This window comes from Tursiops truncatus, chromosome 3 (genome assembly GCF_011762595.2).
Source record: "Tursiops truncatus isolate mTurTru1 chromosome 3, mTurTru1.mat.Y, whole genome shotgun sequence".
Taxonomy (NCBI): domain Eukaryota; kingdom Metazoa; phylum Chordata; class Mammalia; order Artiodactyla; family Delphinidae; genus Tursiops; species Tursiops truncatus.
The window spans coordinates 138,060,390-138,085,037 of record NC_047036.1 but is presented as its reverse complement, the minus strand read 5'-3'; the positions used below and the strand labels follow the sequence as shown (position 1 = coordinate 138,085,037).

Sequence of the window (24,648 nt, the reverse complement as noted above, 5' to 3'; positions counted from 1 at the left end):
GGGTAATAGTCTTGACTTCATGCAAGACAATGAGTAAGTCTAATTTAAATTAATTTGAGCCTAGAATGTGAAGAGCTTTATACAAGATGCTAATAAATTTGGACAATTTTCTTAAGCTCTCCGAAAGTTTAATAGACCCGTTTCTTTTTTTTTAAATTTTATTGAATATAGGTGATTACAATGTTGTGTTAATTTCTTCTGTACACCAAAGTGACTCAGTTATACTTATATATATACATATATATATACATTCTTTTTCATATTCTTTTCCATTATGGTTTGTCACAAGATATTGACTATAGTTCCCTGTGCTATACAATAGAAACTTGTTGTTTATCCATCCCGTATATAATAGTGTGCCTCTGCTAATCCCAAACTCCAAATCCTTCCCCCCCACCCCCTCCCCCTTGGCAACCACAAGTCTTTTCTCTATGAGCCTATTTTTGTTTCATAGATGTGTGATTTGTGTCATATTTTAGATTCCACATATAAGTGATATCATGTGGTATTTGTCTTTCTCTTTCTGACTTACTTCACTTAGTATGATAATCTCTAGGTCCATTCACATTTGCTGCAAATGGCACTATTTCATTCTTTTTTATGGTTGAGTAATATTCCAGTGTGTGTGTGTGTGTGTGTGTGTGTGTGTGTGTGTGTGTGTGTGTGTACACCACATCTCTTTACACGTTCATCTGTCAGTGGACGTTTAGGTTGTTTCCATTAGACCCACTTCTTTACCCATCATTAGTATTGAAGGTGAATTGATTATGGTGGGACTACAGGAGACCAGTTAAGAAGATGTTGTATTCATTCAGGGAAGTAGTAAGGAACTGGATTAGCTTTGTAGCAGACATAATGGAGAAGGTGAATGAAATAAAGATTTATTTATTTAAGAGGTAGGAGTAACAAGATTTGATGAATAAGAATGTGGTATTGAAACATAGTAAACAGTCTAGACCAAGGATCAAAAATTTTTCTGTATATAGTCAGATGGTAAATATTTTAGGCTTTATGGGACATATGCCCTATTGCAACTATTCAACTCTGCCATTGTGCATGAAAGAAGTAATAAACTATAAGTATAGGAATAGGTATGGCTATGTTCCAGTAAAACTTTATTTACCAAAAAAAAAGGCACCAAGTTGGATTTAGCTTGCTAGAGTAGTTTGTTGACTCCTGGACTAAACAGAGTTTCAGGTTTTGATCTTTGACAACTTATTGGACAATAATGTTAAATTCATAAATATCACTCTTTTACAAGTCTTATGGATATTTGGGTAGAATCATAGCAATTCAGAATTTCAAGTTTTAGAGGACAGAATTATGGATAATATATTCTGGATCCTTATGTGGTGAAGAAAATGGTACAGGGTAGCTGGATAATGGGGTACCTTGAGTTTATGCAAGGTGTTGGAAAGTTTATTTCTTAATAATCATTGTTATGTAAATAAGTTTATTTCTGTTCATCTTATCTGCAAACAGTTAAAACTTTAAAAGAAGTAGATGACTAATATTAATGTACCTTTACTCTAAGAAATATGCAGTCAAAGAGACACCTCATGAAACACAATGCATGCATAAAAGTATTCATCTCTTCCTGCTAGTGGATTCCAAGGGTGTTATCTTAACACAGATCATCTACCATATTGAGAAAAATGTATACAACTATGAATGTCAGATAGTTCCAGGGACCCTGAACACATGGTTTCTACATAGTCAATTAATCTTCAAATGGCCTATTATGTAACACAAATTATTAATAGAAAAATCTCCTGTAGGTGAAAGATTTGCAAGATCACTATTTTAATTATGTTTAAAATCTCTCTTCCCCTTTCACAGTAATAAAGAACCATTGCTCAAAGGAGAGTTTTACCTTCTGGGTTTTCTGGAATTGGAATTTCTGTTAGGGCCCCATACAGTTTTTTTTATCTTTAACAAGTCTAATAAAAAGACGGCCATTATAAATAAGCATTTGCCACCTTCACTTATATCTCCCAGTAAAGTAACAGATGGTTTCATATTCAACAAAACAATTCATGCCAAAGACAAAAACAATGGGCTATCCATTTCATTTCATACCTCAAAACTTAACAGAGGTTAATACTTGCAGATTACACCAAGGTATATTTTTCAGACCATGTTTGTCTGGTTCACAATTAACTGGATGAAAAATTGCTGGTTTTAGCAAGAGCCAGTGCCCATCAGCCCAGTTGAGTAGGACCTAGTGCCATGGTTCAACCCCTAGGGCTTTACTCAGCTCTACAGTCATTTTCTATACCACTGCCTTTAGCAATTTATTGCACCAACAAATGAATCTCATTCTCAATCTGAGACGCCACAACAGCATCAGTGTTCCTCTTAGTAAAAATTAATTTTGTACCTATGTCTCTTTGACTAGGTTGGTATCAACACCTTTGTATATGGAAGGTCTCTGTTGCTATACCTCTACAGTGATTTTATAAAAGCCTCTGGGTCTGTGAGCTATTAGGTGCCTAAAACAGGATCCGACACCTATTAAACATTCAATGAGGAGTTTTGTAATAAATGAATGAGTGACATGAATAAAATCATGTTTCATTTTTTATCTACTTTATGAATAGTATATATACTTTAGTTTGTAGATGTATACACCTCAGTCATAATTCTTCTATAATATAGGAACTGAATTGGAGTCCTCAACTGTGGTTTAAAATCATAGATTCTAGTCCAAGCTCTTTTTATTGATCATACTTCTGCCAACATATTTTTTTCTCCTTCTGGATCTGTTTCTTTAGTTTTAAAAAGAGGTCTAAATCATACTGTTAACAAAAATTCTGGAAGAAAGATTTTGCAGATATTTGCAATCAAATGAATTGAGGGGACTTTAGAAGGTTCAACGTTTGGAACGCTAGTCTTGATTTGTTTTTTATTCTTTTTTAAAAACTTTATTGGAGTATAGTTGATTTATACTTCACTGTACAGTAGAAGCTAACAACATTGTAAAACAACTCTACACCAATTAAAAAAGAAAACAAACATGGTTACCAGGGGTTAAAGAGGTATAAGTTGGAAGATTGGGATTGACATATACACACTACTATATATAAAATAGATAATTAATAAGAACCTGCTGTATAGCACAGGGAACTCTACTCAGTACTCTGTAATGGCCAATATGGGAAAAGAACCTAGTCTTGATTTTAATTATATACTTTTGCAGTTATAAAAAATAGAGGAGAATTTGTTGCAATTTATGTATTATTTTTCATTGTCCAGGGGAATAGCATAGCAAGACTTTTTCTATAAATGGGATTATCAATATGAGCATGGAGAGTCTTGGGAAATAGTGAGTTCTTTGTCCCTGCACTGTATGCAATTACAGGATGGATGAGCATCTGAGAGGTATTCTGTAATGGAGGGTTTTTTTGGGGGTTTTTTTGGTTTTTTTTTTTGCGGTACACTGGCCTCTCACTGTTGTGGCCTCTCCCGTTGCAGAGCACAGGCTCTGGACGCGCAGGCTCAGCGGCCATGACTCACGGGCCTAGCCGCTCCGTGGCATGTGGGATCTTCCCGGACCAGGGCACGAACCTGTGTCCCCTGCATCGGCAGGCGGACTCTCAACCACTGCACCACCAGGGAAGCCCTGTTTTTGACATTGCTCAGTTTTTGACATTGCTCAGTAAATTGACTTTTAAAACCCTTCTAACTCTGATCATATATTTCAGAAACTTGCACAATCCAAAATCTTTATTGGTGCCAAGAAATCTTGATTTTAAAATGGAAAAAAAAATGTTTATCTGTGTTATTTATTTATTTTCATCCTATGAATATATCTTCAAATATGTGAATGTTTAGCACCGTGCAGACAAAATTAAAATGCCATCTCTAAGCATTCAGGCATTTTTTATTGAAATGCATGTAATTTCATCTCTGAAATAGCAAGATGCCAATCCCAAAATAGTTTTAATATTGACTCAGATTTAACACAAATCAAATTTTTTTAAATAAATTTTTCATTTTATTATAGCTGTTTTCCTCTTTTATATAGTTAAAGGTTTAATAGTCAATTTATAATTTTTAAGCTTGACTGCTAAATATTAGTGAAACTTCTTTAGTGTAGCTAGACCTATATTTTGTCTGTATTAAGAAAAATATTTTAACAAATTTAAGAAAAAAAGATGTCATTCATTGTCAGATTCATCACATATGTTGATATTTCAGTACGTGTGAGTGTTATGAGTCATCATTTTACAGTGAAATGTCCAGAAACAAATGGCCCTAATAGTCATTAAGAAGAGAAAGATAGGACTTCCCTGGTGGTGCAGTGATTAGGAATCCGTCTGCCAATGCAGCGGACACGGGTTCGAGCCCTGGTCCCGGAAGATTCCACATGCCACAGAGCAACTAAGCCCGTGTGCCACAACTACTGAGCCTGCGTTCTAGAGCCCGTGAACCACAACTACTGAAACCCATGCACCTAGAGCCCGTGCTCCACAACAAGAGAAGCCACCACGATGAGAAGACCGTGCACTGCAACGAAGAGCCCCTGCTCACCGCAACTAGAGAAAAGCCCACGTGCAGCAACAAAGATTCAATGAAGCCAAAAACAAACAAATAAATAAATAGATTAAAAAAAAGAAGAGAAAGATAGTTGGGCATTATGAGAAAACCAATATAAACTGAAACTTATCTAGAAAGTTCTTAGATAGTTCTTTTGAAAATTGTGTTCATTTTACTATTTTAGTCCTCCGTTGGATTTAGCTCAATCCTTGTTGCTTCTGTATTATAATTTCTAAATTGGAAACAGTCTGTGTAAATAAAATATAAGCCATCTTTTAAGTAATAAATATCACTAAACCTTTCTCTTCCTATCATCTTAAAATATACATTTCAACTGAATGATGATTCATCAATATATAATCCTACAGCAATATTCTCATTTTACATATAGCTAATAATTACTGTTTTTATAGACCCTCCAATGATCTCCACCTTGGGCCAATAACGGAATAGTATTTTCTACCTATTGAAGTGTCAGTGTCCATTGGTATTTCTATCTTCATAAGACCTCCTCTTGGCTTTAGGATCCCAGAGTGCTCAATAATAATGTAGTGTCTAATAAGTACCAGATGCATTCTAAGTACTGAGGACACAGCAATTAACAAGCCAGACAAAATTCTGTCTTCCTTGGCGCTTACATCCATGTGTGTGTATGGCTGGGTATGGGGGTGGGCTGGGTTGGCAAATTCTGTAATAAACCCACACAAACACACAGATCAGATTGTGAAACTTTAAATGAAAACAAAGCCTGATAAAAGGAAGCAATGGGGGTGGAGGAGCTGTGACATTAGAGAGAGTGATTGAGAAGTTCTCTCTTTAAAGATAAAATTTATGCAGAGATCTTGTGGTAGATTGAGTTATGGGTCCCAGTCCCAATTCTTCACTTATCCCTATATCCACACCCTATGTCATATAACTTTGTAGCTCCTGCCACCAAAGGAGGAGGCCACTACCCTGCTTCTTTTAGATTTGGTGATGTGACTTGCTTTGATCAATGGGATGTTAGCAGCTATGAAGAAAACAAAGGCTTGAAATGTGCTTATGCAGTGAAGCATACTGTTTTGTGGCTCTACCATTTGCATGAGAACATTTCTTATAGATAACTATTGTCCCTTCACTACAGAATGGATATATATGAAATGTACATGGGCTCAACCCACAGTGGTACCCTCCAGTCCTGGGGTCCACAGCTTGAAGCAGAAACCACAGACAAGCCCATTTTAGTTCATTTGACCCCCAGAAAATCCACACACACATGATTGAGAATAAAATAATGCTGTTTAAGCCTCTGAGTTTTGCAACAATTTATTATCCAGTAATCACTTTTATATAGATCTGGAAGAAATTGGAGAGGAATAATGCAGGTCACTAGTTAATAATTATCCAGGCAGAAGGAACAGCGAGAACAGAATGTCCTGAGGAGGGGGGTGTGTGAGTTGCATTCAAAGTATCAAGGAGATTCTTTTCCCATATAGGTCATTACAGAGTGTTGAGTAGAGTTCCCTGTGCTATACGGTAGGTTCTTATTAGTTATCTATTTATATATAGTAGTGTGTATACGGCAATCCCAATTTCCCAATCCCACAACATTGTAAATCAACTATACTCCAATAAAAACTAATTTAAAAAATAAGTCTTATGAATAATCTGACAAAAAGACAAAACAAACAAACAAAAAACCCAAATTAACTTACATACAAAACAGAAATAGAATCACAGACATAGAAAACAAAGTTATCGTTACCAAAGGGGAAAAATGGGTGTGTGAGGGATAGATTAGGAGTTTGGGATTAACAGATACACACTATTATATATAAAATAGATCACCAACAGAACCTACTATATAGCACAGGGAAATATACTCAATATTTTTTAATAACACATAAGGGAAAACAATCTGAAAAAGAATATTTATAACTGAATCACTTTGCTGTACACCTGCAACTAACACAATATTTTAAATTAACTATGCTTCAATTTTTAAAAAGTGAAGGGCAGAAAACAAGTAGCAAGGAGGATTGTGGCTGTAGTAAAGTGAGCAATAGATTATTTTTGTTGTTGTTGTTATTATCATCAGTGCCCTCTAGCCAGAGACCTCCAGGAACATACCTGTAGCTGAGGAAGTTGGGCTTATTATTCATTTCAGCAAGGGAGAATACACATCATGGGGAACCGTGCACTAACTGTCTCAGTAAGAGGGTGTTAGAAAGAGCCTGTATAGGATTTGAGCTTTGGTCACGTAACTGGGGGAAGGTCTAAAGTAATGCGAGGTCTCTCTAGATTGGATGCTGCCAGAAACGGAGGGCAATTCTGTGGTTGAATAGCTCAAGTATCATCTATAGTGAGGGAAGACGAGAAAGAGGAAAGGTTGTGACTAGTAAAGAAGTAATGTTTATTTATGGGTGGTCTATAGACATCGTTTTTATTGTGCTTAGACACAATTACTAAGTGGTATCATTTTATCATAGTTTCAGTGTAACCTTGTGAGAGGATGGTATTTTGTGAGAATGTTTGTGTCTGATAGAATAACATGGCCTAGCTGTGCATGTCAGGCCAACTTCTGAATGTCAGAAGCTGCGTTTTTTTTCACTCTCTCTCATCACTATCATTATCAAAGATAGCACCAGGATTCTGACACCAGTCCCATAGGAAAGTCTTTCATAAGAAAGATTAAAACAGTATCAGTTGTCTACTACCACTACAATTAAATACAAAGAGATCAGGCAGCTACACACACACACACACACACACACACACACACACACACACACACGCATGCACGCATACAAACAAAATAAGATGACCTTATCAGTTTTATAGTATCTTGAAATATCTACATATCAAAGAAAATGATTAGATGACCACAAAACAAGCCCCACTTCCTCATGTTCCGTAAACTCTCATTAAATGAAGGTATATGTGAACTATTATCTTTCAGGTGCTGAGTATTCAGTGAATAAAATAAAGGCTTTTCTCATATAGGGTTCAGAGTCTGTTTATACATTAAAATAAATTAGGTACTGTCCTGTGACTGGGAAGCAAGTATCTGTGTTGGTTCACAGTAAATCTGTGTACAAAGAGCATGGGAAATAAAAATTGTATATCAGTGCCATTATTAAGTTATATTTATTTTAATAGAGCATCTCAAATATGGATTACATGCCTCAACAATGGAAACTAATAATTAGCCAGACAAATAATAGAAAAATTCATCAATTTTCCAATATTGCAGTAGTCAATAGCTGTGGGAAAAGCATACACAATAGAAAAAGAAATCTGATTTTTAAATTAAACTGAATGATTAGAATCAAGCCTGTAGGTAAAATACATGGGTTATTTTGTTAATGCACTAGTTAAAATATGACTGCCTCTTTCTCAAAGTAGGAGAGTACTCAGCAGCCATTCCATAAGACTTTGTTTCCTTTAACTCGGAAATGTAGAGGTTATAGTACTCTGTTACATTTATAAGTATTCTTACACAAAATTTTTCAATTCAGATTTTTATTTTCTTCCCATTTTAATTAGCTATAACAATACTAAAACAAGCCAGAACTTATTAAATCATTTGTAATAACAAGAAAATAAATGGGATGAGTGAAGGCAGACTCAGGCAGCTAATTCAGTGGACGTGGCTTCAGATTCCAGTCACAATGCTTTGTACTCAAATCGTCAGCTTTACTATTCAGCTTTGTCTAGGAAAGAATAAATATAAACAAAATGCCCTCCCCGCTACAGAAAGCCAATATACATGTTACCCAACTCATATTTATTTCTGCTAGTAAGTCTTAATCTGTTGGGCTATAGTAAGAATAATAATTAGAACTCTTAGATTTTGAATATAAAATAATTTGTTCTTGAAAACTTCCTGTATGTCTTCAGAAAATGGAGACCTAATTCATATGTATTCCCTACTTGCCAAGTTAACTTTATTGATAGGGATGGTATTACTAGAACTTAGGAACAGGCATAGAGAAAGATACACCCCTGCTCTTTTTTAAATCTGTGAAGATATGCTAAAATCCAATAGCTGGAAGCTTCTTTGAGTTCCTCCCTCCCTCCCTCCCTCCCTTCCTTCCTTCCTTCCTTCCTTCCTTCCTTCCTTTTTCCCTCCCTCCCTCCTTCCCTCCCTTTCTCCATCCCTTTCCTCCTTTAAATTATGCTCAAAATTTTCAGATTGCCTTTTTGACATAGAACTGTTGGATTTCTGGCTTCTCAGGAGGAATTGAAATGTGTCCTTCCCAGACCTGTGTTTCTGCATGGCTACTGTCAGCCAGAGCTGAGTGCCAGCTGCTCCTTCCACTCTTGACAGCTTTGCTCATTTATGTTCCCGTCACTTCTTCCAGATTTCGCTTTTTGATGTCTGATCCCATCTAATACCTTGCCTCAGAGAATTAAATTATTCAAGAGAGATACATGCTTTCTTCATTTTTTCCACCATCTTCTCTTTCCTCAGGGTCTTCAAGTTCCACATCTTCTATAAAGTAAATGCCTTTTGGTAATTTGAGTACATTTTCTCCAAATATGATTTACATGATTATAGAGAATACCATCTGAGTCATAATATCCTTCTTGCATTAAAGACAGATAGATGCTTGGTCACATAATTCCTTTTAAACCTGTGCTTTTTCTTCCCCTTCCTTTAAATGTAGGTAATCATGATTTTACCCATCCTCTAATGGGCTATGGTGTTTAGTGAAATAATAGTGAGTAGGAAGTGTATTGCTGTTCAGCTAAGGGAATTGTTTATTTTAATACCATACGTGGGGAATAGATTAACTTGTTCTACAATGAAGTTTCCAACCCCTTAAAGTTCAGCGAGAGAGTGCACAGGAGTCACTACTCACATGGTAAAGTAGAAAACGTTGCCATAAGTGTTTATATTACAGCTGCTATGATTACCACTAAGAGCCCCAAAAGTCAAGACAAGGTCTAGAAGTAGCAAGAGGGCTTCATGCCCGAGGAAAAATTCAGATGATTCAAAAGTTCCAGGCAAATAGTTAAAATGACAAAAAATCATATCAGAATATGTGGTTAAACATTGCCAGGGCTACTTTCTTTTTTATATTATACATGTAACATATTTATAATTTCTAAGTAAATTTATCAAAGTTATGCTTGCCTATGTTTAAACAAGTCACATAGTTCTAAATTTTTATTTTGGAATTAGTATTCCTCCAACCACTCCTATCCCCATTTTTGACCTCTAGAAAAACATTTTTTTCCTTTTTGTGTGAGAGAGACCATTACGTTTTGAAATAACATATATGTAGGTTGCTTCTTCTTGTTTTTTTCCAGTTAGGGATGTCTTTCTCAGTGCAGAAAATGAATATTTAGCTCCCTTTCTTTCCATCTTCATCTCTACCATACACACATACACTTCTACTTCTCTATTAGTATTACAGTTACACCATCATTTTATTTAGGTCAACATCATTTGTTTAGGTCAATCTCTTACAGACATTTTTCTTGTGCTTTTTATGTGTCAGACATTTTCCACAAACTTTACAAATATTTATTTAATCCTCACAACATTATTTCCTAGTCTAGGAGGTAAGTACTATTTCATGTATATTCTACAGAAGGGAAACTGAGGCACAGAGGGGATGAGTAAGAATAAGTGGTGTTCTGTTCGTCAACTACAGTCTCAAAGATTGAACTTCAGGCCCAAGGAGTTTGGCTTCAGAGGCCATGTTTTAACTACTACGTTATGTTGTCCCTCAGTTGTCAGTGTTTATATTATGGTCAAGAAGCTGTTATTCTCAGCTAACCTATTCAATAAATGAGTATATTTTTTCCCAAACTTAATAACTATTTTCCCTAAATATGAAAATACCTTCTAAGAGTCTTTTCTGGCTTTGGTGTGCATTTCTATTTATTTTTGTCTGCCTTTCATGTTAGATGCTTTCTTTAGCTATCTGGTGATACCTGGTTCATATTTAAGAGTAGGGGAACTAAAACCCCCATTGGAATTTCTGCCATTATGGAAGGAGACGCTTTATGCTTATCAACTGTCATCTTTATTGTAAGTTAGTCTGAATGGGTTATTTCCTTGGAGAACCTCCAATGTCAGTGACTCTTTGGATTGTTTTTATATCCAAAGTGTGTGGGAGAGTAAAGTGATAATCCCTAGTGAAGAGACTGCCAGTCTCCTGCACGATGAGCATCATATCCCCTTCCAGAAGGCTGGCAGTATTCTGCTGGAGAGTGGGAGAACTGATTCCCTATTGCATAGATATGGGCACGGGACTGGGGAGTCAAATTACTTCTTAAACAGATTTTTAAACAGTCTCTTGTTTATAAACCCACTTACCTTATGCAGTCAATGGCTAAGCCATTTAAACTCTTTTATGCAAATTGGGAATGCCTTTCCCATTTCTATTTTAAGATTAAGTTTTTTTGGAACTGCTATTAATAAGTCAGACACTATTGATTTCCAACTTTCTATTGTCTTGTATTCTGCACTGTCTCTGAAGATGTATATACCTTTGTACACATTCTCATGCTCTGTCACTTAGGAAAGAGATCAGATAAACGGCATGTTCACTTTGCCAAATTTAATCAGGTGTCCATTTTTTGTTTCTTTCCAGAAAGATTTGTGGGTGAATGTGACCTAAATTCAGCTCCAAATATGAGTTGTAAGCAATATAGAAAATAATTAGTGCTTGACTAAAATAGCATTCTTTGTTTTCTACTTCTGAATTATATTGGGAGAACATGGCTCAACTTTTGCCATTTATAGGCAAGAAACAGTCTATCTTTGTAGAGAAAACTGCCTTTCAATCTGGAAATAGGCCTTTTAAAAAAGAAATCGCACCCAATTTCTATTTAATAAATCAATAAAATATAGTTGGAGGGTGTATCAGCACAGCAGTGAGAATCATCAATAAAACAAAAATATATTGTACGTGTATCTGGCCACTTTCTTCTGAATTGTACTACTTTTTGGCATTGAACACTCTTTGGCATCCTTGAAAATCGGGTTTCTAATTTTCTCTTGATCTGGTGTAAAATATTGTGTGTGCCTTCTTCCCTTACCTATTAATGTGAGACAGTTATTTAAGAGCATGGATGGTCTTGGGTGTACTGGGCGTCTTTTTTCTGTGTTAAGATATGACCAACACCAAGATCAGAATATATCAGTAAAGGGGAAATTGCTTGAATATTTACAATACAAATTACAATGAGTTGACAGTGATTATCCATGGTATAGCTACTCTCACCTACTTGTGATTTTCAAAAGCCTTTCAGAAAAGGTTAAAACCTTCACAGCCCTGTGTGTTAGTTCCGGCAGCTATAGCAGAATACCATAGACTGGGTGGCTTATAAATAACAGAAATGTATTTCTCACAGTTCTGGAGGCTGGGAAGTCCAAGATCAAGGCACTGACAGATTTTGTGTCTGATGCAGGTCTGCTTCCTGGTTCATAGAAGGCTGTCTTCTTTCTGTGTTTTCACATGACAGAAGGGGCAAGGGAACTCTCTTGGGTATCTTTTATAAGGACACTGATCTCATTTATGAAGTTCCACCCTCATGATTTAATCATCTCCCAAAGGCCCCAGCTCCAACTTTAAGCTCACTGGGGGCTGGGATTTCAACATATGAATTTTGGAGGTACATAAACATTCAATCTATAGTACCTGGAAAATCTTAATGTAAAGACTTAAGAGATAAGGAAGTTCCCTTAGTCCAAACTTCCAGAAAAAAGTTGGAGGTGCCCCATGTTTTGAATCATGTGTTTCACATGTAACTACCAGATTGAAAGTGATTCAAGAAAGCAAACACCCTTTGGCAGGGCCTAGTGAGAGGCAGTAAAATGAATTGGAAAGAGTGCTAGAGATAGTCTATCTTTTCCACTTAGGTGAATCCTTGGGCAAGTTATTTCATGTCCCTAAGCCTCAGGTGTCTTCATTTGTAAATGAAAGACAAAATAAAACAAAACAACAACTGGCCTACTAAATAAAACCACTATAAAGATTAAAAGATATAACAGATACACAGGGGCTCAATTGATATTATCTCTACCTATTGCTCAGATAATCTTTATAAGATTCTCATCAGCCCTACATTATCTAGACAAGGCCGATTAGGATGGAATAAACATATGTATGTTTATATCTCCTTAATACTGAATTTTGGAAAACTGGTATTAATGGTGTTATTATGGCATATGGTCTTTCTTGCATATTGGATCTACCTATCAATCAGTCCATCCACCCATCCATCCATCCTTTATCTATAGATATCTATTTAGCATGAAATTTGTACTGCGTCTATGGTAGGTTCTTTCATAGAAGAATAAATAATAGTATTATTAGCAATAGCTTTTTAAAATTAAATTCCCACAGTATGTCAGAATTTGTGCTGAGTGTTTTATATGAATTTAATTCTCACTACTACCCTATGAGATATGTATTATTATTTTTCCTCATTTTATAATTTCAAGGTTTAATCCTTACAATCAAGAAACTTTCAGTCTGAAACACAACAGATTTTTACGCTAATGCCAACAATAAAGAGTAATAATAAAGTCAAAGAGAAATTATTGAAACACTATGATACTTTGGAGGAGAGAAAAGTTACATGCACATTTTCAAATATAAATTACTCATCTTAAGAGAATTAGAATATTTTAAAATACCAATAGCAACATTCTGCTGACTATAATTTAATCTTTCTGTAATGATTTAGAAGTTACTTCATTTGGCTAGATCATCATTATAAATGGTTCAGACCTAAGAAAAACTTTCAGTTCTTCAGATTCCAGGCTGTTGTCAATGGGACTGATCCAGGACCAGAATAACTACACATTTCAATTGATTATACTTACATCGAATATCCTGTGTTAACAAAAAACAAATTTATTTTGCCTGAACAGAATATACCATGTTCTGATAATATCTAAAGTACTGTTTTTGGAAAGATTAGTTAAGACAATGATCTTATAAACATGTGTAAAATTAATCAGATTCAGTAAAATGTTATCAAACTTGAGAGACAAAGGAAAAACTTGAGATACAGAAAAAAACAAAAGAATGTCATTGCATTCAAAGACCTTAGATTTTTCTTCTAAGAAAATAATACTGTGTTTCATAATTGCCAAATATGTTTGACATTCAAAACTCTTTCTGTAAGGGCTCATAGGAGGGAAAGTTCACCATGAATAGGAATATTACTACAGATTATACAGAAGACATGGGACTTGGACGAAATTAGAAATAAAGGCCAGGCTAAGAAGGAAGAGGCAGTGGCATGCATGGAAAATGAAAAGTCTAAGCAAATGAGCAGGAGGTGAGAACGTTTGACATTTATGTAGTCACTGCACAAGATTACATCAAGGCTCAACTCTATGCCAAGGATATTGTTGTGTGCTAGAGATGGAAATATAGAAATGAAGAAGTCTGTGGTCCCAAGACTTTTGGTTTTAAAGAGAAACTCAATATGCATGCCTAACAAATAACAAAGCAATGTTGTATAGGATGGTACAAAGTGTCACATGAAAGATAAAAGAGGGCCTGGGACTTGAAAGTGACAAGTGGGGAGGGGCAGGGTGGTACATAATAGTTTAAATGGGTGGTTAATGAAAACCATTGTGTCAAAGAGATATTTGAGTTGAGACCAGAAGGAACTGAGGAAATGAGTGAAGACTAAAGTAGATATTCAAGAAAAGATCAGTGCAGGGCTTCCCTGGTGGCGCAGTGGTTGAGAATCCGCCTGCCAGTGCAGGGGACACGGGTTCAATCCCTGGTCCGGGAAGATCCCACATGCAGCAGAGCAACTGAGCCCGTGTGCCACAACTGCTGAGCCCGTGTGCTACAACTACTGAAGCCTGCACACCTAGAGCCCGTGCTCCACAACAAAGAGAAGCCACCGCAATGAAGTGTAGCTCCCACTCGCCACAACTAGAGAAAGCCCATGTGCAGCAATGAAGACCCAACACGGCCAAAACTAACTAAATAAATAAATAAATTTTTTAAAAAAACAAAAAAGAAAAGAGCAGTGCAGGCGAAAAGAACAGTAAATGCAAAGATCCTGAGGTGGAAGTATATTTGGTATATTGAAGAAAACAAAAAGGCCAGTGTGGTTAGTATAGAATAAAGTAGGGTAGAAAGGTAAGTCATGGAGAGGGGGTAGGGAGTGGAGACTGATGACAAAGGGCCTCGTGAGCTATGATAAAGGTAATTTGTTTTTTATGAGTGACAAAGGAAACTATTAGAGGGTTTTGTGCAGAGGAAAGTCATGCTATGGCTTATAATTTTTAAAAAGTCACTTTGATACTGTGTTAAAAATAGATGGTCAGGAAGTAAGAGCAAAGTCGATGTTGAGGCAGAGTGAAGAATAAAGGGCCATCTTGCCTTGAACTGGGTAGGCTTGAGATGTGAGACACGCTTTGAAGGGTAAATTGAAGTCAAATTTTAAAGGCTTTGAATTGTCCATCTAAAGATTTTTCTATTTTATTCTGTAGTCAACTTATTAAATGTTATCACCGAAACATATAACCATATACAGAGGAAGCCAAAGAGACAACATTGATGAGTTTGCAGGAAGGGAGATCACTAGAGACTAGGGTGATGAGGAAAAGACTGACAGATAGCACACAGACACCCTCCAGACCTCAAACTGCATCTGGCTCCTTGAGCAGCTTATTACCATTGCCCACAGTACCCTGAGAAAATGTTGTGGCCAAAGCCCAGAACGCAGCCAGCCTCACTGGTTGGAGAGTTGCTCCACCGTTAATCTTTCTGACTGGGCATGTGCAGAGGATGGATGGTCGCAGAGCCTTAGGAAAGCTGTTCTGAAGAGAGCTGGATCAGAACAACTGCAGGCCAGAAAAGCAGGAGACTTACTTTTGTCATTCCCTAACATTCAATGAAACTGGCTGAGATCCAGGTATGTAAATCTGGGAAATGGTGGGGTCCCAGGACAAGTCTTAGGTACAGGACATAGAAGAGGCTGTTCCTAGGCTAAGACACGGGCAAATCCAAATCTGAAGAGGCAGAATTGTGACTGAAACTACAAGTCAAATTGTCCTGGATACCAGAGCCTACCTGCGTCCAGCAGCCATGTCCTTTTAGGTCCCCTGCATAGTGACATGCACATGAGGGAAGCAAGCAAAAAAAAAAAAAAAAAAAAAAAGTTCGATTTGAAAATCTAATACTATTTTATAAACTTCATGGTGTTCCCCATGTCATAAAAGTCAGGTGATGTCCTGGTATTACCCAGACCCAGGGAAGGAGGCTTCACAGGTTATATAAAACCCAATATTATAATGTTTTCCCACTTTCCTTCTAATTTTGTCACTCCAATACTTGCTTCTTTATAATTAATATCAGACCTCACACATATTAGGCCTCTACCACATTAACTTCTTAATACTCCTCAATTGACAATATTTTATTTTTTCTGTGGTATGAACAAAATGCATTATTCTTTGTATAGACTCAGAGAACATTAGAACTTGTATATTTCAATACTTGTACTCACAGGGAAGATGAGGAGAAAAGGAACCAAAGATCTATTTGGCATCATTATGTAACAGATATATTACAACCCTAAGTGGTGGGAGTTATTTCCATTTTACACAGGAAGGACAGTGAAAATTAGGGATATTAAATAATTATCCAAAGCCATGACATGTTAGAAAATTGGAATTTAAAGAGTGGTTTGATTGTCTTCAAATCCCATACTCCATTTCTCTTTTTCTCTCCTTCCTCCCTCCTTTCCTTCCTTCCTTCCTTCCTTCTCTTAACCATTTAATCAACCAATATTTATTGATGCTCTGCCTTATAGTAGCCATAATATTAAGCATTGGTGATATAATTATGAATAATTTATATCCTCAAGTAGCACAGAATTTTGAAGAGGATACAGAAGGTAAGCAGACATCTAGAATATACTGTGATAAGGGCTACAGTAAGAGAAGAAAAGAGTTCTATGGGGGGGAGAGTCCATCAAGAGCAGCTTTCAAGAGGAAGACATTTCAGCTAAGACTTGAGTGAGGAGTAGAAGATATTAAGAGAAATAGAGTGTGAGGCTGTTTCAGGTAGAGGACACAGCACATGTGAAACTCTGTATACAAGAGAGATAACAGCTGCGGTGGATGCTGTGATGCATGACACACATTCTTGGAGAATGAAGAATTTTGTCCCCTGGCTGCTAGAAATGCTGCCAGCAGACAGATCTCAGCAGACAGCTGTCTTTAGGAAGTGCTTTTATTAGAGAGAACTGCCTTGTTTAAGGTCACACCTTTTTCCTAGACCAGACTGCATGCAGTGACTGATCAACTGGGAATATAATAAGCTAACCACCACTCTCCAACTCAAAGCAATTATGAAGGACAGTCCTATCTTCAGAGCTCTCCATGGGGTTAGCTGCAGCCTTCATTAAGATTGCATTGCAGTTCAATTTATCCATCTGTCCAATCCTGCTTCCTTCCCTTACCTTGCATGGGTATTAATCCCAAGAGATCCAAACAAACCTCTTAACCTCAGAGTCTGCTTTCTAGGGAATTCAGTCTGTGACAGTGGCATCACTGAGGTTTTATAAATAGTTAAATATGACTTGTGCTGGAATTGGATAGGATGAGATTTGGATAAAAGTCGAAAAGAATTACAAGAAATGCAACCAGAAAAGTGATGATGTTTCTGATTTTGAAGAATGATAGTGACTGTGTAACCTCTCAAGGAACAGTACCTACCAACAGCTGACCTCTGGAATGGGAAGCTCTTTGAAACATGACCAAAATTCTCTCCACCACTCTGCAGTCTAATTTTGTGTCACACATTCTTGTCATGCATAGCACTTATCAAAACTACAATTTTTAAGTTGGTAATTGGTAAATAGTTCAGTCAACTGCGAACTCAGTGGGAGCAGGGTATGAGTCCGTCTTGTACACTGCTATAGCCTTCGGGGCTTAGCACAGCATTGGGCATGCTGAAAGAGTTCAATATAAATTTGTTAAATCACTAAATGAATTTTGGCTCACACCCAGCCAAGGGCAGTATATAATTTTGAAAAGAACTCCTTCTTGCCAAGGGTGTGGGACTTCACTCTTGGAGAGTTAAAACATGTAAGCCATCAAGATCATTGAAAACAAATGCCATCTTATATCTGCATTAAAGCAATCAAATTCCACTTTCTCAGTGACAATGCCCTTGTAAAATTCACTGGGTAGCTATATTTTTTACTTGTATCCTGAGAGGCACTGAATAGTTATGTTATTAGGAATTTATCAAAACTGGAAGTTAGTCTATTGAAGGTCCTGGGTTGATGAAGTGTATCTATATTTTGAGGGCCTATGTCTAGCTATCAATATATTTTATTAAAACAGCCTTAAATCCAAGCCTTTCACTCAATAGAAATCATGGGATTTCTAGTAGCAATTGTGGGTTATAAATTCTCTGATCTTGTGAGAAAGTGGAAACCTTATTCTGAAGGTGACACTACAGTTTTTAATTGCAGATAAGATGAACCTGAGAGTACTGACGAATGTTTGCTCTTAGGCTCTGTAGAGTCCATTATTGAAAGTCTGAGTCTCCTAGAAACGTGACTGTTTTGCTGCAAGAAGTTCCTTTAACGCAAGCACTTGGAGCATCTGGAGTGGGCAGGTGATCACCTCAACACTGCGAGTTTATTAGGAAGAGCTAACCTGCCAAAAATGCAGAGAAGACACAAGAATTCTGTCTCAAAAAGAATTTCTCTATCCTCAACATTATTTACGTATTTTTCCCCCTGGGATCACACAGATTCATAATAATTGCCTCAGATAGGCTCTCTGTTAACTGGATTCTTGGTTCATGAAATGAATCTTTGAAAAAGCAAAATCATAAAGCCAGTGAAGATATGTTTCCATGACTTTGTGTAAGAAAGCTGATTTCACAGTGTGAGAATTGAGAATATGGCAGAGGTCAAAAGTAATACAAAAAAGTGTCAATCATTGTGCAGAATATGAGATTTTGCCCTACTTGCCGTCTAACAAGTAAGCCTATCATATTTTTACAGATCATGGCAGAAAACACAAGACTCCTAGGTCAGAGATAAAAGACTATTCCTCATGGCACAGCAGGTGGTATGAGTTTCAATATTGACATCAGTTCCCTTTGTCCCTGCCTCCCTAGTTCCCTTAGAGTGATGCAGAGGAGGACCCAAATGGATGCAGTACATCCAGTGAGTTTGCGTCACTGCTGAGAAACTAAGTTTAGGAAACACCAGTCTTATAAGAGGGCAAACACTGCTGGCAAACGTTCCCAACTTTTGCCACAAAGGGAGATTGCATTTTTATTATTCTGATCTAGAAATACATCTGCCCTCTACTCTGCAAGGAGATACTTTCCCTATGTTTCAGTGCTGTTTTCTGTACAAATACCCTTAAAATAATTTGGAGTGGAAGGTGTCAATGCCTCTTCACATAACATGCAGATCCAAGAGAGACAAGGAGAAGTTTCTCCTAACAAAAGGGCTATAAGCTTAAGTGCCTTCTATTTTTAAAATGAGTATGTATATTTTTTATAGTTTATGTATTATATGTAAGGGTTTCTACTTTATTATATTATTACTGTATTTTAAGAAAGGCATTGGCACTGTTAAACTCAGCTATATCAAATAGGGAAACAAGGAGCTACAGAGAAGAATACAGATAGAATTCAAGAGCCCTAAGTTCTAACATCCCCACTTCACCTTTAATAGTGAAATGATTATGCAAGTAATGGAAATACTACTCCAGTTTGATAAACACTTACCCACTTATGTACTGGGTAAGCATTTACAAGCGCTATGTAATTTAATACAGTAACTATAAGAAATGCAATACTTTATCTGTATTTAAAATAAACAGTGAGTTAATGAGCTCAAAAGTTAAGTACACCATTGATATTTTATGATCGTTTGTCAAGGTTTCAATCTTTTAAACTCACTGCAAGAGACAACATAGATGACATACTTGTATGAGAACATAGAGATAAAATTGTTGTTAAGTTAATAAAAGCTTAATGACAGTTTGTGATGTCCCAGCTCAAAGTCCCTCACCCTCTACCACTCAAGAAAGTGTAACGTAAGGAATTGAAAGTGACTTTCTTATGAAGATAATTTTGAATCCACCTAATTAAGTCATTCACAAAATGTGTTACTTTATAAGAAGTAGCAAATTGTCTCTGGAACACATTAGAACTGAATGTGGTATTATCAGTGAGTTGTAATTTTATAATAATTAAGTCCTTCCCCCAGTGAGTAATGAGGTATAAAATATAATAACATAGAACCATTATTAGGTAGGTACATATGTGTTTATAATTGTTTGGTATACACATTAAATATCATAGGCCTCTCATGAGTAAGGACCTTCTGACAGGGTGGTGTACAAGGCTAACCTTTGATTTAATTGTGGGGGGATAGAAACGAGAAAGAGGTAACAATTCCAGAATACAAAGCTTCCTGTTGATATAAATGCAAACATGCCAGATAGCTCTTCTTCACACATTTTCTCTTATTTCTCTTTCTCTCTTCAACCCTCTTTCTCCTCTTCCATTCCTGGAATTACAATATTATTACGAGGCAGAATTAGTCTTAAAGCCAGTAGTTGCGGCAGAGTGGGGTATTGGAGACTGAGCAGAGGCAGGAGCCTGTCCATGTAGGAGTGCTACACAGTATGAAGTTTTAGTGCCCAAACAGGGTCAGGAGACCATTCAGGCCGGTCCGAGGTGGTGACAGTGATGGGGATGGTTATATACAGGGTTATTTGATTAAATGATATACATGTAGAAGATAATGGAAGCCAGGCTTCTCATTGTCAGAGAATGGAAGTACAAATATGGAAAGGAGAAAAGTGGAACAAACTCTGTTGCGTTGAATTGGAATTTGAGGTATCAGTGTGAATTTATAGTTTTAATAGACAAAATGTAATAAGGAATGGGATATTTACAGAATTTGAAAGTACCTTCCCACGAAATACATAAAAGTCACAAATATAATATTATAGTGCTTTTATAGTGGAAAAATTGTAGCTTTTATAGTAGAAAAGCCTGGCACTATCTTAGTCATATACTCAAAGCATACGTCATCTGTGATGGGGCAAATTAAATTTGTTACTTGATACAGTGCAATGAGAAGAACACAGCATCACTTCTGTGCTAATCTTCACAAAGAGGCAGACTTAATACTGATGAAGAGGAAATATCACGCAGCCTCAAATCAAGAGACACTCTAGAAAACACCTGGTCTGTAATCACCCATAATGACAAATTCATAAAAGTTAATGAAAGATTGGGGATCGACTGCAAAGTAAAGAAGCCTGAAGAGACCTGAAGACGCCTAACAAAAGGCAATCAATGCATGATTCTGAACTGAATTCTTGTGCCACTAAGGGTGGTGTTATTGGGACACTGGCAAAACTTGAATGGGATCTAAGTATTATGGTAGTAATGTATCTGTTATTTTTCTAGGTTGATGGATGTGTGGGGTTGTGAAGGGGGATGTCCTGGTTTGTAGTCAGTACACACTAAAAGGATGATGGAGTGGTATGGCATCAGGTTGACAACTTGATCTTAAATTGTTCAGGGAAAAAAAAATGTACCTTATATTCTACTTGCAACTTTTCTGTACATCAAGTTGTCTTTCTTTTTCAGTTCTGATCACTTAAAAAAATTTTTTTATTGAAGTATAGTTGATTTATAGTTAGTTTCAGATGGACAGCAAAGTGATTCAGCTGTGCATACATATATCTATTTTTTTCAGATTCTCTTCCCTTATACATTATTACAAAATGTTGAGTACAGTTCCCTGTGCTACACAGTAGGTCCTTGTTATCCATTTTGTATATAGTACTGCATATATGTTAATCCCAAACTCCTTATTTATGCCCCTCCCATTCCCCTTTGGTAACCATAAGTTTGTTTTCTATGTCTATGGGTCTGTTTCTGTTTTGTATATAAGTTCATTTGTATATATTTTTCTTTTAAATTTTACATATAAGAGATATTATATGATATTTGTCTTTCTCTCTCTGGCTTACTTCACTCAGCATGATAATCTCTAGGTCCATCCATGTTGCTGCAAATGGTATCATTTCTTTCTTTTTTATGGCTGAGTAGTATTCCATTGTGTAAATATACCACATCAAATACAGTTAAACCTCCTTGAACCACACTGGTTTGAACTATGCAGGTCCACTTATACTTGGAACTTTTTCAGAAAATACGTACCACAGTACTACATGATCCAAGGTTGGTTGAATCTGTGGATGTGGAACCACAGATACAGAGGGCTGACTACAAAGTTATACGTGGACTTTCAACTGTGCAGGCATTGGCACCCCTAACCCACGTGGTGTTCAAGGGTCAAATATATATGTATATAAGTTAACAATAATAAATAAATAAATCAAATAAACATGTGAGATACTGTTCCCACCTATTATGGACTAACAGCAGGAACTATCTGTAGTGGACGCAGACACAGGGTCATTTTAGTCATTAGGCAAAAAAGAGGATGTTTAGGACCTAGGAAAATATCTAAGACCTGAAAAACAGACAAAATTATCGACTTGAAATTTAAGCCATGATATAAAAATTAATGAACGTTTAAGTAAGCATATTATTATGTCAACCTCATTAACTGCTAGATTTAGTATTTATAAAGTTTTCACTACATTTGAAAGCAACTTGCAGGTTCAATTTCTCACAGTGAATGATCCCCCAGGCTTATGCAATAATTGCTAAAAAAGTCAGTCAACCATAAATGAAATGAGTTTCTCAGCGCTAAGCAAATTCAAAAGTAAAAATAACAAAAATCCTTTCAAATTTTCAGAGCAGAAAATAGATTTGATGTGGGATGGAGGTGTATTTTAATAGCTTTCATATTGTATTTGGTAGGGTCTCCAAAGGCAAAAATATGGCCTTCTCAAAACCATATGGAAGACAGTTTGATACCTGTTAATCAGAAAACATGACTGTTGATCAAGAAGGGAAATTCTAACATCTTGCTTTGAAGAACCTGACAAAAATATAAGAGAGATGGGATTTTTAGAATGAACAGTCTCCTTAAAAGAGCAGATAATCCAACACTATCCAGGTGACTGCCACATAAAAATAACTCACTTTCCTTAATCTACTACTTCCTTATCAGCCATCACAATTGTCAGTGCCCTTTGGCCAAAGACCAACAGGAACATGCCTGTAGTTGAATTAGTGGTTTGATTACTTATTGAAACCAGGGAGAATACACACTATAGGGAACCTTTAGGTGTCTAAGTAAGATGATGCTAGAAATAACCTATTAAAGGATTTGGGCTTTGATTGGGTAATATGGGGGAGGGTCTAAAAAAGCAGGGATTTGCTCTAAATTTGGTCTATCAGAAAGTGGGAGAAACTCTATGATTAAACATTTCCAATCCTATTTACAGATAAAGGAGACTAGCAAGAGGACAGGAGATCTAATTGTAAAGAAAGAGCAGTCCCTCATTTTGGCCAAGAGTGAGAGATGTATGATATTGTGAATTGTACAATGACTGTGTTTTTCTATCACTTTATGATGGTCTCAGAATGATCTTCTCTGATGCTGATTTTCTGTGAAACATTTTATGTTCAAGTGGAGAGAAACATGGTCCAGGTGTAAGCATCAGGCCCACTTGTAGTAACACTGGGGCCAACCTGTGAGCATCACACAAGTTTCCAGATGTCAGTCTTTTGTCTCACGATTCTGGGCAGGACTTATTTGTTTCAAAGGTAAATACTTTGCACAGGGAATGTAGGCAATATTTTATAATAACTTTAAATGGATTATAACATAAAAATATTGAATCACTATGTTGTATACCCAAAACGAATGTAACATTGTAAATGAACTATAGTTCAATTTTTTTTTAAAAAGTAAATATTTTATAGCACAAGCTTCCAGTCTCTTCCCTTTTCACTATTCATCTTATCATTACTTCTGCTTTTAGGGACATTTTGGAAGAATTGGAATGCAGTGGACAAAAGCATAGGGTCTGTAGGCATATGACTGTCTTCGTTGGAAATGAGGATCTGCCTCCTCTTGGTTCTATAAATTTGAGCAACTTACTTCACATTGCTAAGCCTCAGGTCCTTTATCTGTGAAATGGGATTTGTAAGATTGCTTAAACGATATTAGGTATGTGAAGTGCTTATCATAGTATCTGACAGTGGATGTAAAGTAAAAGCTCTTACAATCACTCTCGCTGGAAGCTCACTAGTAATTGTGACCCGGATCAACTCCTTCACTGTGTGGTGAATTTATCAGTGTCCTGCTAAACCCCCAATCCAACCTCAACTCAATCATTCAACAAATATCTATTAATCTCCTACTGTTTTAGGCCCTGAGAATATAGTCTTGAATTTTTAGAGACCTTACTTTCTAATTGGGGAGACTAGCTAAGAAATAAGATGTTTGTACAGTAATAAAAGAATGTCTATAGTGGCTGTTTAAGAATATTTGGTCAGGAAAGTCCTTTAGAAGTAGGTGGACATTTAAATAAGCAAAAGTAGGGATAATGGGAAGAAATCAGCTACACAAATATCTAGGGAAACAGCTTGCCAGAGGGAGGAGCTGGCACAAGGGACTTAAGATACCAAAGAGATAGACCTATCAATAATCTCCAAAAATGCTGCCATTTGATCTTGCCTTGCATAAAAATGGAATTTGAACTAGTCATTAAGAGCCTTGAGCAGTGGAATTGATAGCATAACAAGAGATGTACTCAATTCTAGGATTTTATCAGTTGTTCAAGGTATCGCTGATGTAGTAATAGGTTTTCTTAGAAAGAGTAGAATCATGGCTCCAATAATTGTACACATTCATTTATAAGACATTCCACTCAGAGAAACCTCAAAACGTGAGGGGGAAAATTTCTTTGAACCAAAGAATTGCTACCATTTATTGAGTACTTACTGTGTGCCAGTCACTGGGTGAAATGCTTCAGTGTCATTTCATGTAATCCTCACAGCACCAATATGGAATAAGTACTCTTATTATCCTTATTTTTTAGTGAAAAAGCTGAGCCCAGAAAAGTTAAAAAACTTGCCCAAGGTCACACACTTGATGAGTGACAGACAATTCAAACTCAGATTTGTCTCATCTCAAAGTCTTTTCCTTCAAACACTG

At 36.5% G+C, this 24,648-nt stretch overlaps 1 long non-coding RNA gene across 1 annotated transcript in view; it reads left to right on the top strand.

Moving 5' to 3' along the window:
- The window catches only part of LOC141278354 (uncharacterized), a 411,822-nt gene that overhangs the window by 193,749 nt on the left and 193,425 nt on the right, over positions 1-24,648 (top strand). The gene's annotated exons all lie outside the window — the stretch shown is intronic.